Source organism: Podarcis melisellensis (genome assembly GCF_964234715.1).
Source record: "Podarcis melisellensis genome assembly, chromosome: 8".
Taxonomy (NCBI): domain Eukaryota; kingdom Metazoa; phylum Chordata; class Lepidosauria; order Squamata; family Lacertidae; genus Podarcis; species Podarcis melisellensis.
Window position 1 is genome coordinate 90,376,554 of NC_138540.1, and position 14,558 is coordinate 90,391,111.

At 47.1% G+C, this 14,558-nt stretch overlaps 1 long non-coding RNA gene across 2 annotated transcripts; it reads left to right on the plus strand.

The window, feature by feature from the left end:
- The first annotated feature begins 364 nt into the window (after positions 1-364).
- LOC309376252 lies at positions 365-4,212 on the plus strand. 2 transcript variants are annotated; one of them, XR_014171113.1, is made up of 3 exons: positions 365-642; positions 2,761-2,950; positions 3,734-4,212. It is a non-coding gene; the product is annotated as an uncharacterized lncRNA (long non-coding RNA). The 2 variants fall into 2 exon arrangements; XR_014171114.1 differs by having other exon boundaries at positions 2,766-2,950.
- The last annotated feature ends 10,346 nt before the right edge of the window (positions 4,213-14,558 follow it).

The window sequence follows — 14,558 nt, forward strand, 5'->3', positions numbered from 1 at the left end:
TCTGTTCACAATATGATCCCAGAAGGCACACAGACTTAAAAAGGTAAAATACATTTAGAATCTATCTTGTAGCAAGATAGTCCTTATCTCCTCTCTTGGCTGGGAGCCAAGAGAGCATCCTTAGATGTTCCTCATGGAAGGAAGATGGCAGCGAGAGGCAAGAGAGAGGCAAGAGGCAAGAGAGAGAGATGGCTGCCTGCCCTGTGCTTTTATCATTACCTGCACAGGTGAGGCCACACCCACCTCTGGTCACATGCGGAGGAAGTCCGTCCCCAGGAAGTTTACCTGCTTGCTGGACAGACATCCCTCCCCATGTTCTAACATGTACACTCTAGGAATGTTGTCATTGACTGCTCCTGTGTTTTACATCCCACAGGATTCTCCTGGTGTTTCCCCTTTTTCACCAACTATGTTATTTTAAGTCGTGTAAAAAGGTAAAAATAGCATTTACTCTCTCAGAATATTTGTTAAAGACTAACAGATACAGCAGCTTTCTTCAGGAAGGCTTAAAATGGAAGATTCGGTTTCGAAGACATACTTAAGCCCCGCTTAAAATTGGAGCTTGGAGCTCAGACTGCAGATGTTGTGATGTTGCTGGCATAGTGGAGAAGAGGAAGAGAATGTGATTGTGAGTCCAGGCAGGTAGGAGGATATACAGTGGTACCTCGGTTCTCAAACTTAATCTGTTCCAGAAGTCCGTTCTTAAACCGAAACCGTGCTTAAACCGAGGTGTGCTTTCCCTAATGAGGCCTCTCGGCACTGGTGCCCTTCCACCGTTCGGATTCCATTCTTAGACCGAGGTAAAGTTCTCAAACCGGGACACTACTTCTGGTTTTGGGGAGTTCGTGAACTGAAGAGTTCATAAACAGGGCTCTTCTTAAACCGAGGAACCACTGTACAGCTATGGCCTCCCTCTGAGCATGCACCACTCTGGCGAGACAGTCTGCGGGCAGGGAGGGTCTCATCCTGCGTACCAGATGGAGCTGGCAGACAGCTGCCCTGGACACAGAATTGACCTGTGTCTCCATGGACAGCTGTGAATCCAAAATGACTCCCAGGCTGCGCACCTGGTCCTTCAGGGACATAGTTGCCCCATTCAGGACCAGAGAGTCCCCCACACCCACCTGCCTCCTGTCCCCCCAAAACAGTACTTCTGTCTTGTCAGGATTCAACCTCAGCTAGGCTGAAAACAGGGAGGGAGGGAGGGAGCTCTGACGGGAGCGGGGGGGGGGGAAGATTCAGGTGAGAAAGCCCCTTCCATTCAGCAGCTCCTCCTCTTTCATTTAAACCCATTTGGCTAAGCTGCTGAGTTAGGGATGTGAGCGGCCTTATCTGGCAGCAAGTGCAGTTTCTTCCCGATGAGCTCCAGGCTGATTAGAATCAGGCTCCTGCTAAGCCCCACGTAAGCCTCTGAAATGAAGACAAGCATGTCTGGGGTGTCTGGGGCTAGAGGAAAGCCGGGAGCGCAAGCTGGATGGCAAAAGAGAAAGGAGGAAGGCGGAGGAGGAGGAAGGTGAGATCTGGAGGGCGGGTGTTGTTGCTGCTGCCGCTTCGCTAGGGAGAAGTCAGGGCTCGCCAGGGGCAGATGTCCTCTCCTCCCCTAACTGACTCCCCCCCCCCAGCATAGGTCAATCACCCTCCTCTGAAATATTGGTCCTGACTTGTGTAGTATTAGCTGCAGGGTCCACTGGCATCCCTGCTCTGGGGGAGAGATGTGGGGCCCTGCAGAGAACCCAACTGGTGACCCAGAAGAATCCGCTACAGTCCTAAGACATTTCACGGCCAGCCCTCCCAAAACTGCCACTCAAAGGCCCACCTCAGTCCACCCCCTTGAGGAGCCACCTCTGTCCTAACCCCCTCTGCAAAGTGCTGTGTCTCATGGACATCTTGCGTGTCCCACCCCCTTGACCCACTGCCGGATTTACGTATAAGCTAAACAAGCTATAGCTTAGGGCCCCACTCTCTTGAGGGCCCCCCCCCAAAATTTAAGGAGATAAAACTGGATGTGCATTTCCAAAATATAAGATAAAACCTACATACGGCAAGAGTGTTTTGTGTTGTGTAGGCTGTGTTGTGAGACAGTGTCGTGTAGTGGTTAAGAGCAGTGGACTCATAATCTGGTGAACCGGGTTCACGTCCTCGCTTCTCCACCTGCAGCTGCTGGGTGACCTTGGACCAGTCTCACTTCTTTGAAGTCTCTCAGCCCCACTCACCTCACAGAGTGTTTGTTGTGGGGGAGGAAGGGAAAGGAGATTGTGAGCTGCTTTGAGACTCCTTCGGGTAGTGATAAAGTGGGATATCAAATCCAAACTCCTCCTCCTCCTCCTCTTCTTCTTCCTCTTCTTCAATGATGTAAGTTATGGGTCCCGCCTGCTAGCCTGCTCCCTAAAATATTACTGGTTTGCTCTTATTATTTCATGTTATAGCAAGTTTCTAGAGACCAGATTATGAGTCTTTGTAAATTGTGTTTCGAAAGGAACTTTTGTTATTGCCAAATGCCAATGGGTTTGCATTATTAAGTTTGTTATGAATAAAATAATCATTTCAAGTTAGAGCTTAATAATTATTTCACTATTAATATACTTCTTAATTGTATTTCACTATTTATATACTTCTTAATTGTATTTCAGTTCAACAATTACTTTGATAAAATACATATTTTGTGATGTGCAAATGGCATGAGATACCTTTGAGGTCCATCAATGACCATATAGCATATATTCAACACAAAAAAACAGTGACAATTTGTTGTTGACAAAGGACAGCTGGACAGAGAAAGGGCCCCATTACCTTCAGTAGCTCAGGGCCGCATCAAACCTCACTTGACCACCCAGACCACATCCTGATCCCATTGAGGAGTCCAGGACTGGTGGTGGAGTAGCAGCCTTCTGTGGCTCCCTTAGGAAGCCCCAGAAGATGCACCAGTAGCCATGGCCCAGAGGGAATGGAGGTGAGGAGAGAAGGTGGGTTTGCCTGGAGAGCAGCCCCATTCTCAAGGCTGTCTTTGGAAATGGTACATGCTCAGCTGTTCAGTGTAGCTAACGTGGATCTGAACCAGCCCTTCATCGGTGAAAGGCAGGGGGAGCCCAGTCCTCTGAGGCCTCACAGTGGCCCACACATCCTCCTCAGTGAAATTGATAGCCTCCTGGCTAGGAGACACCAATAGCCTCATGGTGAGGACCGGGGGCTCCTGGAGTCCCATTATAGGGTGAGCAGCACATAACACCCGACCTCAGGAAGAAGGTCCTCTTCTTTCCCTTTGCTGGCGCAGGTGGAGCTGTGGGTTAAACCAAAGAACATAGGACTTGCCGATCAGAAGGTCGTTGCTTCGAATCCCCGCGACGGGGTGAGCTCCCGTTGCTTGGTCCCTGCTCCTGCCAACCTAGCATTTCGAAAGCGCGTCAACGTGCAAGTAGATCAATAGGTACCACTCCGGTGGGAAGGTAAACGGTATTTCCGTGCGCTGCTCTGGTTTGCCAGAAGCGGCTTAGTCCTGCTGGCTCCCTCGGCCAATAAAGCGAGATGAATGCCGCAACCCCAGAGTCGGCCACGACTGGACCTAATGGTCAGGGGTCCCTTTAACTTTACCTTGAGGGGACTCTCAATGACCCACCTGGCAAACCACAGAGTGAAAAAAATGTGGGGAGTTTTGCACTGCTGGTTTTCTAAGGCAGTTAAACAACAACAACCACCTGCAAATATCTACATAAAAAGTTAATCCCTTTTTTTCCAGCCACATCTTAATATTGGGGGACCAGCCTGACTGTCAGGACATGAGAGTGCAGGATGGAGAGAGATCAGGTCCTACCTTCTTATCATTGCTCCGGTGTTTTATTTCGTTAAGATTAGTTAAGGGTCATGTTCCTCTTGTAGAAGAGATCTGCGGAAAGAATTGTGGGGTCTTCTCGAAGTTTCCTTCATCTCCCACTCTGCCCGAGTTTGCCATCCTATTACCTTCCAGGCTCCCCCTCCCCCAGGCTTATTTTGGGCTATTGTTTATTTATTTGTCAGGCCTGGGTAACTCTTTTAAAGAGAAATCTGTTTTCTCCCTCGCTCTGCCATCCTGTCAACTTCAGATATTAAAATTTAACCGAGGTGGTACATGGCTGCCTTTCTTCCACACGGTGCATGTTTTTTGTTTTGTTTTTTCAATTATTAAAAGAGCTCAAGAGCTTGACATGAATGCAAACGACAGGCGGGCGGGTGTGTCGAGAGACGCGGAACCAGGCAGGGGAACAACATGCTCCACTTGCAGAGTTCATGGCCTTTGTGATGTCAGAAGGACTTCCTGATGGGCTCTGTCAAGCCAGGGCATGGTGGGTGAATCGGGGGGGGGGGTCTTCTTTCATCCCATCATGCGGGAGTCATGGAGTTGGCTGGTAAAGCAGGGGGGCGCTGGTCTTTCTGCCCTCCCTTAGCAGCCACTGAGCATTCTGGGCATCTCACTTTAAAGAGGGTATTGACAAGCCAGAGGAGTGTGCAGAGGAGGGCAACCAAGATGATCTGGAAACCAAGTCTTAGAAGAAGAAGGGTTGAGGCAGCTGAGTCTGTTTAGCTGGGGGGGGGAGAGACTGTGCAATAGCCACCTTCAAATATCTTGAGTGCCAGGAGAGCCTTGGGAGATGGAACAGGCTTGGTTTCTGCTGCTCCATAGGGGAGGGGAGGACCCAACCCAGTGGATTCAAATTGCAAGAAAGGAGATTCCGACTGAACATCACTGTTAAGGAAAAATTCTGGGGTGAGACTGCCCAACAGCCCAGCTCGTGGGGTGCAAGTCCCCTGAGGGTCCATGTGGTCACTAAAGGTTGGAAGTTGCAGCCAAGTAATTTGGAGTAAAACAGCAGTCAGTAGACCATAATTTTTATTGTTTGGCACAAAGGTCACCCCAGGAGTAAGAACCCTGAGCATGGAGTGACCTCCTCTTTTAAAACTTCTCTCTTTCCCCCAGAATACACTTCGAACAGCAGCATTGATACATCATCACTACATCACTAGCATGTCACAGGTAGAGAGGGGTACACAAGGGTTACACCAGTTCAACATGAGGTCACTTGATCACACACCTTTCCCAAGACCTCTTAAGTCCCCATCATTGAAAGGACAATGAAACTCTTGACATCTCCTTGCCCTCAGGACTGGTCTGGAGATGGGCTTTCAGAACACCTGACTTGCTCAACTGTCTAGTGTTGCCCCCCTGGTCACTCCCTGGGTGGGGGGCCCTGTCTGTGCTCTCACACTTGGGGAATGAGGCGAGATGCCCTGTTCCTGCTGCCTACAGTGACTTCCCGCTTCTTGGTTCATGGATGGAGGTGGAGCCCAAATTCACCTTTCTTTAAGGACCAAAATGGCGTTGGAATGAGGAGAGTCGGTTAAAATATGGATTTTCTACAAATTTTTAAAGCTAGGTATCTTCCCTGAGCTGTCAAGTTGAAAGGATACATTCAGGCATAATATTGGTAACATCGTAACAACTTTAAAGCTGTGCCCCCCCCCAATTTCCGTAGCATCACAAAGAGCTTTTTGAGCGTTCTCATCTTCCTTATAGGTTTTAGAGGCTGGGAGACCACCTGTCAGAGGTTCTTTAGCTGCAATACCTGCAAGGACAAGGACTGGTCTTGCTTCCAACGCTGTGGTTCTTTGAATCCATGGTTCTGTCCAAGTGGGGTCCTGCAGCAGGCCTATTCTGGAGGAAATCCCCTGCAAGGGGTGGGCTGGGGGCCCCCTCCCAGGCCTGCAAATTCAAGTGTCCAGTGAGCCAGGGGTCACCTAGAAGAGATGCTTCCTGTCTTGAAACCCATCACACCCTTTTCCTGTGGCTTGGGCTACCTGCAAGTATTGATTGAGGAACAAGAGGGATGAAAACAAAGAGCGCAATCGTGGTTTCCTGCAAATCTTCCACAAATATGCCCCACCAGCACCACACTGCAGCCTCCGGACTGTGGGAATGTTAAGAAAGGTAGGAGGGGATATACCCTCCTCACTCACGCTAGTGAGTAAACAGCAGAGCACACTCCCTTTGCAACTTATTGGAAGCAAGTTGATGATTCGTTAGATTCCTTTAATTAAGCAATCCAGTCTGGCTTGTCCAGTCTGGCTTGTTCCTGGTAAATTTCCCTTTTTATTTCCCTCTTAAAATAATAATAACACAACACAGTCTTCTTTCAAAAGAAGAATTAAGTTTCTCTCACATTCAGTTCCCAGCAGTAATTCTGAAGGCAGGCTTTAACTTGTGGTTACAGCGAAAAGAAGTGTGAGCTACATCTCAGACTGCTTGTGGGCTCCATCCTGTGTGAAGGTTGAGCCATGCGCTGGCTAAGAGCCAGGAGTCCAAGAGACCGAGAGAGAGGTGGCTGTGTGGCCAGGCCTTTGATCTGGTCAGCAAAAGTCACTCCCATCTCCCTGGTCACACACAAGGGGAGGAAGCTCCAGAGCAGGTCTGTAGTCACATTCCCCTGGGGGTCCATTCTTGGCAACAAGAAAACCTACTTGATTGCGCTAGTAATAATACACCCCCCCGCCCACCCCAGGAAGCAGCCCCAGCCAGAAGGCGTTCCCCTGCACTGAGATAAAATTAAATTCCTCTAACAAATTGCTCAATCAAAAAGCCAGGATTCCTACTGATTAAGCCATTTATTGAAAAGGAAAATTCAGATTGTTTCACGAGAATCTTTGCTGGCTCCCTGATGAACCAATTAATTTTAGAAAACCATCAGATTTCTTAAAAAACTGAGAGCAGGAAGAGTTTGCTTCAGGGCACTGTGAGGGGAGGGGGCTGAACTGGACCCCTTGGCAGAGAGAGACAGCGAGAGAGAAAGAAGAGGGCAAGGCCTGCTGGCCAGTATCAGATCCACCAAGGTCTGAGCCTGAGGCCTGGCCTTTCTGCCTGCAATGCTTCCTTGAGTGTGCCACTGAAGGGCCGACTCACTCACACACCCCGCACCCTCACATATGTACCACAACAATACTTGAACTCTCCCCATCGCCAGGTGAGTTGCCCCAGTTGCAAAGCATTTCTCTTTGGGGTGATGATGTGAAGGTCTGATCACACATAAAAGCCATTGCTACTTGTGGTTGCTGCTGGGTTGTGTGTGATGCGTTATAAGGGGTTGGACTAGATGACCCTCAGGGTCCCTTCCAACTCCACAGCTCTGTGATCCTCTGGGAAGCAGCCCCTCGTCAAAGTGCAAGTAGATAAATAGGTACCACTCTGACGGGAAGGTAAACGGCGTTTCCGTGCGCTGCTCTGGTTCGCCAGAAGCGGCTTAGTCATGCTGGTCACATGACCCGGAAGCTGTACGCCAGCTCCCTCGGCCAGTAAAGCGAGATGAGCGCTGCAGCCCCAGAGTTGGCCAAAACTGGACCTAATGGTCAGCGGTCCCTTTACCTTTTACTATCCACAACATTCCCACAGTTGGGTTGAGTAAGGGCTTTCAAGAACTCTGCTTGGATGAGAGATGGTGAGATGTAGGGGTGGCAAAAAGGGGTTGGTCAGGAGATAAGCAGCCAAGGGGACGTATTTTCCCTATATAGAAGGGGTGTCTAACTTCCAAGAGACTGCGGTCTACTCTCACTATAAATAAACTGCCATTGGATTGACCAGAGTTGCTGAGCTTTTTTTTGGGAAGGGCCAGCCAAATTTGTTGATGAACTTTTTCCAGAAGTTGTTGAGCTGGAGATCACAAAATCACAAGATTGACTAGGATCGACCTGGGACAGCCTGCGACCAAGCACTAGATCACGAATGACCTGTTGGACAGCCATGCTATATAGGGTGTGCTCTGGTGGAAAATACCGCAGACTCTTTCGGGAGTCTGACTAGTGGGGACTTCCCTTCTCTCTTCTCTTTCTCTCCTTCTCTCCTGTCCTTCCATCCTTCCCTCTCTTTGCTTTCTTCTGCTGCAATTCCTACATTGCAGAGGTTGGACTATATGAGGCGTGGTGTCCCTTTCAGTTCTCCATTTCTCCAATGCTATGCTGGAGGCCAGAGCAGACCCCCAGGCCCAGCTCCCCCCCCCAAGAGCCTCCTCCACCTGTGAGCTGCCTTTGAGACAGATGCTGGTCTGAAGCTTCTCAGAAGAGCTCCACGCGAAGAGCCCCAGCACCAGCGGCATCAAGACCCCCCCCCTCTCTGTGCGTGAGTCTCCACAGACCTGCTTCTCATCGAGCCAGATGCTGGGGGAGTCCCTGTTACCAAGCAACACTGACTTGTAAATAATTTTTTGGTGCAAGGACATTTGTTACAAAACTCCATAAAGCCGGCGGGGTGTCTATGTGTTTGAGGAGAACAGAGCAAACGAAAGAGAACTCTTGTGTGTCTCTTGCACTCCCCAGTTCTGAACTGGCCATGGATCTCTCCAGTGAGTCAGTGTGTGTTAGAAAATCACAACAGGAAAGGAGGTGGGAGCCCAGGACCCACACAAGGTGGAGACAACGTGGGGGTGCACCTGACAGCTAGCTGGGCTGCCAGTTGCCAACCCCTGCCTGGTTCCTCCATCTATGAAGGTCCTCCTGGGGTAAGAGCCTGTGGTCTCCTTGGACTCTGGGGGTCTCTCTGCTGAGCACCAGACCTGCGTCCCTGCTAATGCACACGTACACAGGCTGTGCCCCACTGCCCCTATGCAGCCCCACAGGAACTCAAACAGCTCACTAGGCATCCCATGAGTGGAAGCCCAGTTGTGGGACTGCTCAGCAGCTAAAAGAATAATAGAATTGCAGAGTTGGAAGGGACCCCAAGGGTCATCTAGTCCAACCCCCTGCAATGCAGGTATCTCAACTAAAGCATCCATGACAGAGGGCCATCCAACCTCTGCTTAAAAACCTCCAAGGAAGGAGAGTCCACCACCTCTCATGAGAGACAACTCCACTCTGGAACAGCTCTTACTGTCAGAAAGTTCTTCCTGATGTTTAGTTGGAATTTGAAGCCATTGGCTTGAGTCCTACCCTACAAGAGAAAACCATCTTGTCCTGTTTTCCATGTGAAAGCCCTTGAGATATTTGAAGGTGGCTCTCATATCTCCTTTCAGTCTCCTTCAGGGGTGCCAACTTGAATAAAATAATGTGATGGCTCAGGTAAACCCCACCCCACATAACTGATCACATGATGCAGTGCACACACCATTTGAATAGGAATGCCCATCAACTTTGTGGGGATCCCACGGCCCCTAGGTCTCCTCTTTTCCAGGCTAAACATACCCAGTGCCTTCAACTGTTCCTCATCAGGCTTAGTTTCCGGGCCCTTGATCATCTTGATTGCCCTCCTCTGCCCACCTTCCAGCTTGTCAACATCCTTCTTAAATTGTGGTGCCCAGAAAAGGACACAGGACTCCAGGTGTGGTCTGATCAAGGCAGAAATAGAGTGGGCAGAAATAGAGTGGGACTATGATTTCCTTTGATCTGGACACTTGACTTCTATTATGGGGGCAAAGAAAGCTCACTGGATTCCCCCAATTCTGGGGTCCTGCCCAACCCAAGCACCCATGGAGACCACCTGGGTTGACTCATTTGAAGAGCACTTTACTGATAAGCTGCCCATTATAAATTGGATTCCGCATCAATTTCAGATTTCCTGGGTTCTCCTATTGCTGCATTTCACTTTTTGTTGCCTGAGGACACTTGACCCTGCGCCCATTCAGAGTTACTCTGGGAGAGGACCTGGAAAGAGAGGCTTCTGCGCCTTTGTGGCAAGGTTGGAGGCAGGAACATTCAGGGCCCACTGAAAACCCTCTTCAAAAATCAGTACTTTTAATGGGGGTACTAGAGGGTACTCAGTACCAGCACCAAACCACCCCCAAAAATGTTGTTGTTGTTGTTGTTGTTGTTGTTGTTGTAATTTATTTATAGCCCACCCATCTGACTGGGTTTCTGACTGTTTATTTCCGTGACATTTGATGGGAGGGCGTTTCACAGGGTGGGTGCCACTACCAAGAAGGCCCTCTGCCTAGTACCCTGTAACCTCATTTATCGCAGTGAGGGAACCGTCAGAAGGCCCTCAAAGCTGGACCTCAGTGTCCAGGCAGAACGATGGGGGTGGAGACAGTCCTTCAGGTATACTGGGCCTTTGAGGACATTTAGGGCTTTAAAGGTCAGTACCAGCACTTTGAATTGTGCTTGGAAATGTAATGAGAGCCAATGAAGATCTCTCAGGACCGGTGTTATGTGCTCTCAGTGGCCACTCCCAGTCACCAGTCTAGCTGCCGCATTCTGGATCAGTTGCAGTTTCTGGGTCACCTTCAAAGGGAGCCCCATGTGTGCCACTAACTGTGTGGCACCAACTTCATGGGGAGTACCAACACCCTTTTTATACTTAAGGAAATCACTGCTTTTAATTGAGACTGCATTGGAATTGATTTTAAGATGCTGAATCCCGCATTGTTTTCTGCCCTGGTCTCCTAACCCTGGTCTCCAGAGGTGAAGCAAAAGCAGTGTACCGGTGAGGAGTCAGCGTTTGCTGTTAGGCGTTGTTTCCGATGTGAGTCTTCAGCGCATCTAAAACGACAATGTCCGGAGTTGGTCAAGTCTCAGTGGCCGGTGCAGGAGCAGAGACGAGATCAGCAGCAGCAGCAGCGTAAAAAGAAATTCTTCAAACGAAAACAGTCGGCTCAGCTGGTGACGGCCAAGGTCAAGATTGCTGATGAGAAACAAGCTGTCTGGGTGGTTGATTCGGGAGCATCTTGGCACATCGTAAATTCAGATGAATTGTTTGTTTCCAAGAACTCAGCACAGCGCAGCCAGGTGGCTCTAGCAGACGGAAGTACTTCCGAAGTGATTTCGGGGGGTGCAGTTTTTGTTCCTTGTCTTCGTGAATGCCTGCAAAATGTACTTTGTGTGCCTTCATTAAGGAGCAATCTGATGTCTGTAGATTGTTTGCTAAAAGCTGGGTTTAAAGTGTATTTTGAAGGAGACAGTTGCATTATTAAGAAGGCTGGTGAGATTTTAGGCACTGCTAAGTCAGAGGGAGGCTTGTTTTGGCTTAAAGCAGGATCTCAAGTTGCAGCAGTAGTCAGTAAATCTCAGCCTGCAGTGAATAACAAAGCTATACATGACAACTGTGTGCACTTATTGCATAGGAAATTGGGGCATGCTGGCTGGAAAAGTGTACTAAAAATGTCTGAATTGGCTGATGGGGGTAATTTAAAGAGTTGTAACAAGTACCTTGATTGTAATGTTTGTAAAAAGGTTAAAACCCACAGAGTCTCTTACCCCAGAAGTGATAGAGTTAGTGAGTCACTGCTACAGCTGGTTCACATGGACGTAATTGGTCCATTTGCTGTAAGCAGGGGTGGATCGCGTTTTTCATTAACAATTGTGGATGACGCCACGCGTTACTCTTGGGTTTTTCCCATGAAGAATAAGGGTGACGTGTTCACTAAGTTTAAAGGCTGGGTGGCATCTGTGGAAAGATTTCTGTCCATTAAGCTCAGAAGGATTCAGACGGACAGAGGTGGCGAATTTATGTCAAATGCTTTTAGAGATTGGCTGCAAAAGCGTGGCATTGGGCATAGGAAAACGAATGCTTTTTCCCCAGAGGAGAATGGTGTTGCAGAGCGAAAACACAGATCTTTACAAAATATGATGTTTGCCATGCTTGATGATGCTGATTTGCCCATGTCTTATTGGGGGGAGAGCATGCTCACCGCATGTTATCTCCAAAATAGGCTCTTTCATCAAACAATAGGTACAACTCCGTACTTTAAATTGTTTCAGAAAAAACCCAAAATTGACCATTTGCATGTGTTTGGATCAAAAGCCTGGGTATTAATTCCAAAACAAATGAGAAAGAAGGGAGATCCTAAGACCAAACAGTTAGTGTTTGTGGGCTACCAGGAGTTGGGAAAAGGTTTCCGCTTTGCTGAAGGGACAAATGGCATTGTGATCTCCAGGAATGCCAGTTTTTGTGAACATAGTGGCTGGGAGAGACTACATGCCAATACTGAGGTTTGGTTTGAACCTTCCCAGGAGCTTCATGACTCTGAAGGTAAACATAGAGAATCAGAGTCTGAGGGGGAGGAAAGTTCAGATAAGAGCTCTCAAGAAAGTGGAATTAGCCAGAGACCAGTTGCTAAGCAACAAAAGAGAGGTCGTAGTTCTGAGGAGGAAAGTGGGTCAGAAGAAAAGTTTTCTCCCAGAAGATCTAAAAGACAAAACAAAGGAGTGCCTCCGGTGCGTTTTTCTCCAGATACTGCAAATGTGTTTAGTGTAATTGCAGAGCCCAAGAGTTTTCAGGAGGTGTTAAAGTTACCAAAAGAGGAGGCAGAGCTCTGGAAACAGGCAATGGAGGAAGAGATGTCCTCTCTGAATGAGCACAAGGTCTTTACACCAGTAGCAGCGCCTGAGGGGGCAAAGATTGTAGGCTGCAGGTGGGTGTACAAACTTAAACCTCTGGTGACAGGAAAGTACAAATACAAAGCTCGTTTAGTGGCTCAAGGATACTCTCAGAGGCCTGGAAAAGATTATGACGAGACTTAGGCCCGGTGAGGACATATCTAGGGTTGGAAGTGTGCTGGGCCCAAGATGGCAGCTGCCTAATTAGTCAGCAGAACAAAGTTAAACAACTACTGACTACATACAGGATGCAGGATTGCAAAGGGGCAGTGGTGCCTATGGATCCAGGTTTCATAAAAACACTTCATATAGATGAGAGTCCTGAATTTGAACATCCTGATGTATATCATTCTGTAATTGGAAGTTTATTGTATCTAGCATAGTGGTCCAGACCTGATATTAGCTACGCAGTGGGCATATTAAGTAGATTGGTCTCAAAACCCACACTAAATGCCTGGAAAGGGGTAAAACAAGTTCTGAGATACCTCAAACAGACAATTGGCTATATGTTACAATTAAATTCTTCAGAGGATGAAATGTTGAGTTGCTACTGTGATAGTGATTGGGGAAATTTGCCAGATAGAAAATCTGTCACAGGACTAGTCATAATGGTCGGTGGAGCTTTAATCAGCTGGCGGTCACGCAAGCAAGACGTTGTAAGTGTGTCATCAACGGAATCCGAGTACGCCACATTGAGTGAATTGTGCAACGAGGTGATTTATTTCAAGCATTTGTTAGCAGATTTAAATGTAAATTGTGGAGAACCAGTGTGAGTTTACATTGATAATCAGGCTTGTATAACCTTAAGTAAAACAGAGGGTTTCAAATCACGTTCCAAACATATCTCTGTAAAATACCAAAATGTATGTTGCTGTGTACAAGACAATATAATCACATGTACTTATGTATCAAGTGAAGAAAATGTAGCAGATGTATTAACTAAACCATTGGCAAAGATAAAGAACAAGCAAATGTGCAAGGGTTTAGGTTTGCTGGAAAAATAATCTCCTACACAGGTGTTATTTGATGTTAATTGTCCAGCAGAATCTGTGAGGGGGTGTTCAGTTTCTGTTAATTGGTTCTCATTAAAACTTACAGATTCTGGCTTCACACAATTAACTCAAGGCAGTGTCAATTGACTCTTGGCAGAAAGCCAAGGTCTGCTTGACCTAGAAACTACTTACTCTGATTGGTTAACGACCAGCACTCAACTCTGTTATCTAGGAATGCTAGCACAGTTTGTGTTTGGTGGGTGTGTTAGGAGTTAGGAGTGCTGTGTAGAGAGAGAGAAAGAAAGGATTTATTTTGCTTTGTTTTGTATGCAGAAACTCTGCTGGTTTTATTTTTCCTTTTAATAAATCCTGTAAATAGTTATTCTGAGTCTAGCTGACTAGTCATTTCCACCGCAACTAGCTTCTTCGCTGTGCAGGAAAACTCTGCTACGTTTGGGCTAAAGCCATTAGAGCTATGCCTGACACTTCAAAGTTCCAAGACTTTCACCTTTGGTGGACATGCCCAAGGATTAAGACATTCTGGGAGATGATTTATAATGAAATGAAAAAGGTATTTAAATATACCTTCCTGAAGAAACCAGAGGCCTTTCTCCTGGGCATGGTCGGCCAATTGGTGCCAAAGAAAGATAGAACTTTCTTTATGTATGCCACAACAGCAGCAAGAATACTCATCGCAAAGTATTGGAAGACACAAGATCTACCCACCCGGGAAGAATGGCAGATGAAGTTGATAGACTACATGGAACTGGCAGAAATGACTGGCAGAATCTGAGACCAGGGAGAAGAGTCGGTGGAAGAAGATTGGAAAAAAATTAAAGACTATTTACAGAAACACTGTAAAATTAATGAATGTTAGAAGGATGCTGGAATGAAGTTATATGGCTTTAGCAGAAATGTTATAAAGAATTAAGTAAAAATAGATTGTTAATGGGCCAAAGGGGAAAAAAATAAGGTTAAGATAAATTGTGTTAAGATAAATTATAGGACAAAAATTGAGAAAGATGGAAAGGATTTGCTGAAATAGCTAACTGAACTAAAACACAAAAAAGGGAGGTGTGAGGAGGTCCTTGAAACAAGTAAATGAAAGATCAGATCTGGAAATATTGGATGTGTTTTAATTGTTTCTGTTTTTGTTTCTGTTTTGTCAAGATAAGTAGTGTTTTTTGTTTTTCATGTATTGTATTGTATTGTTTTGCTTTGTTTAACTTTTTTCTTCTTTTTGTA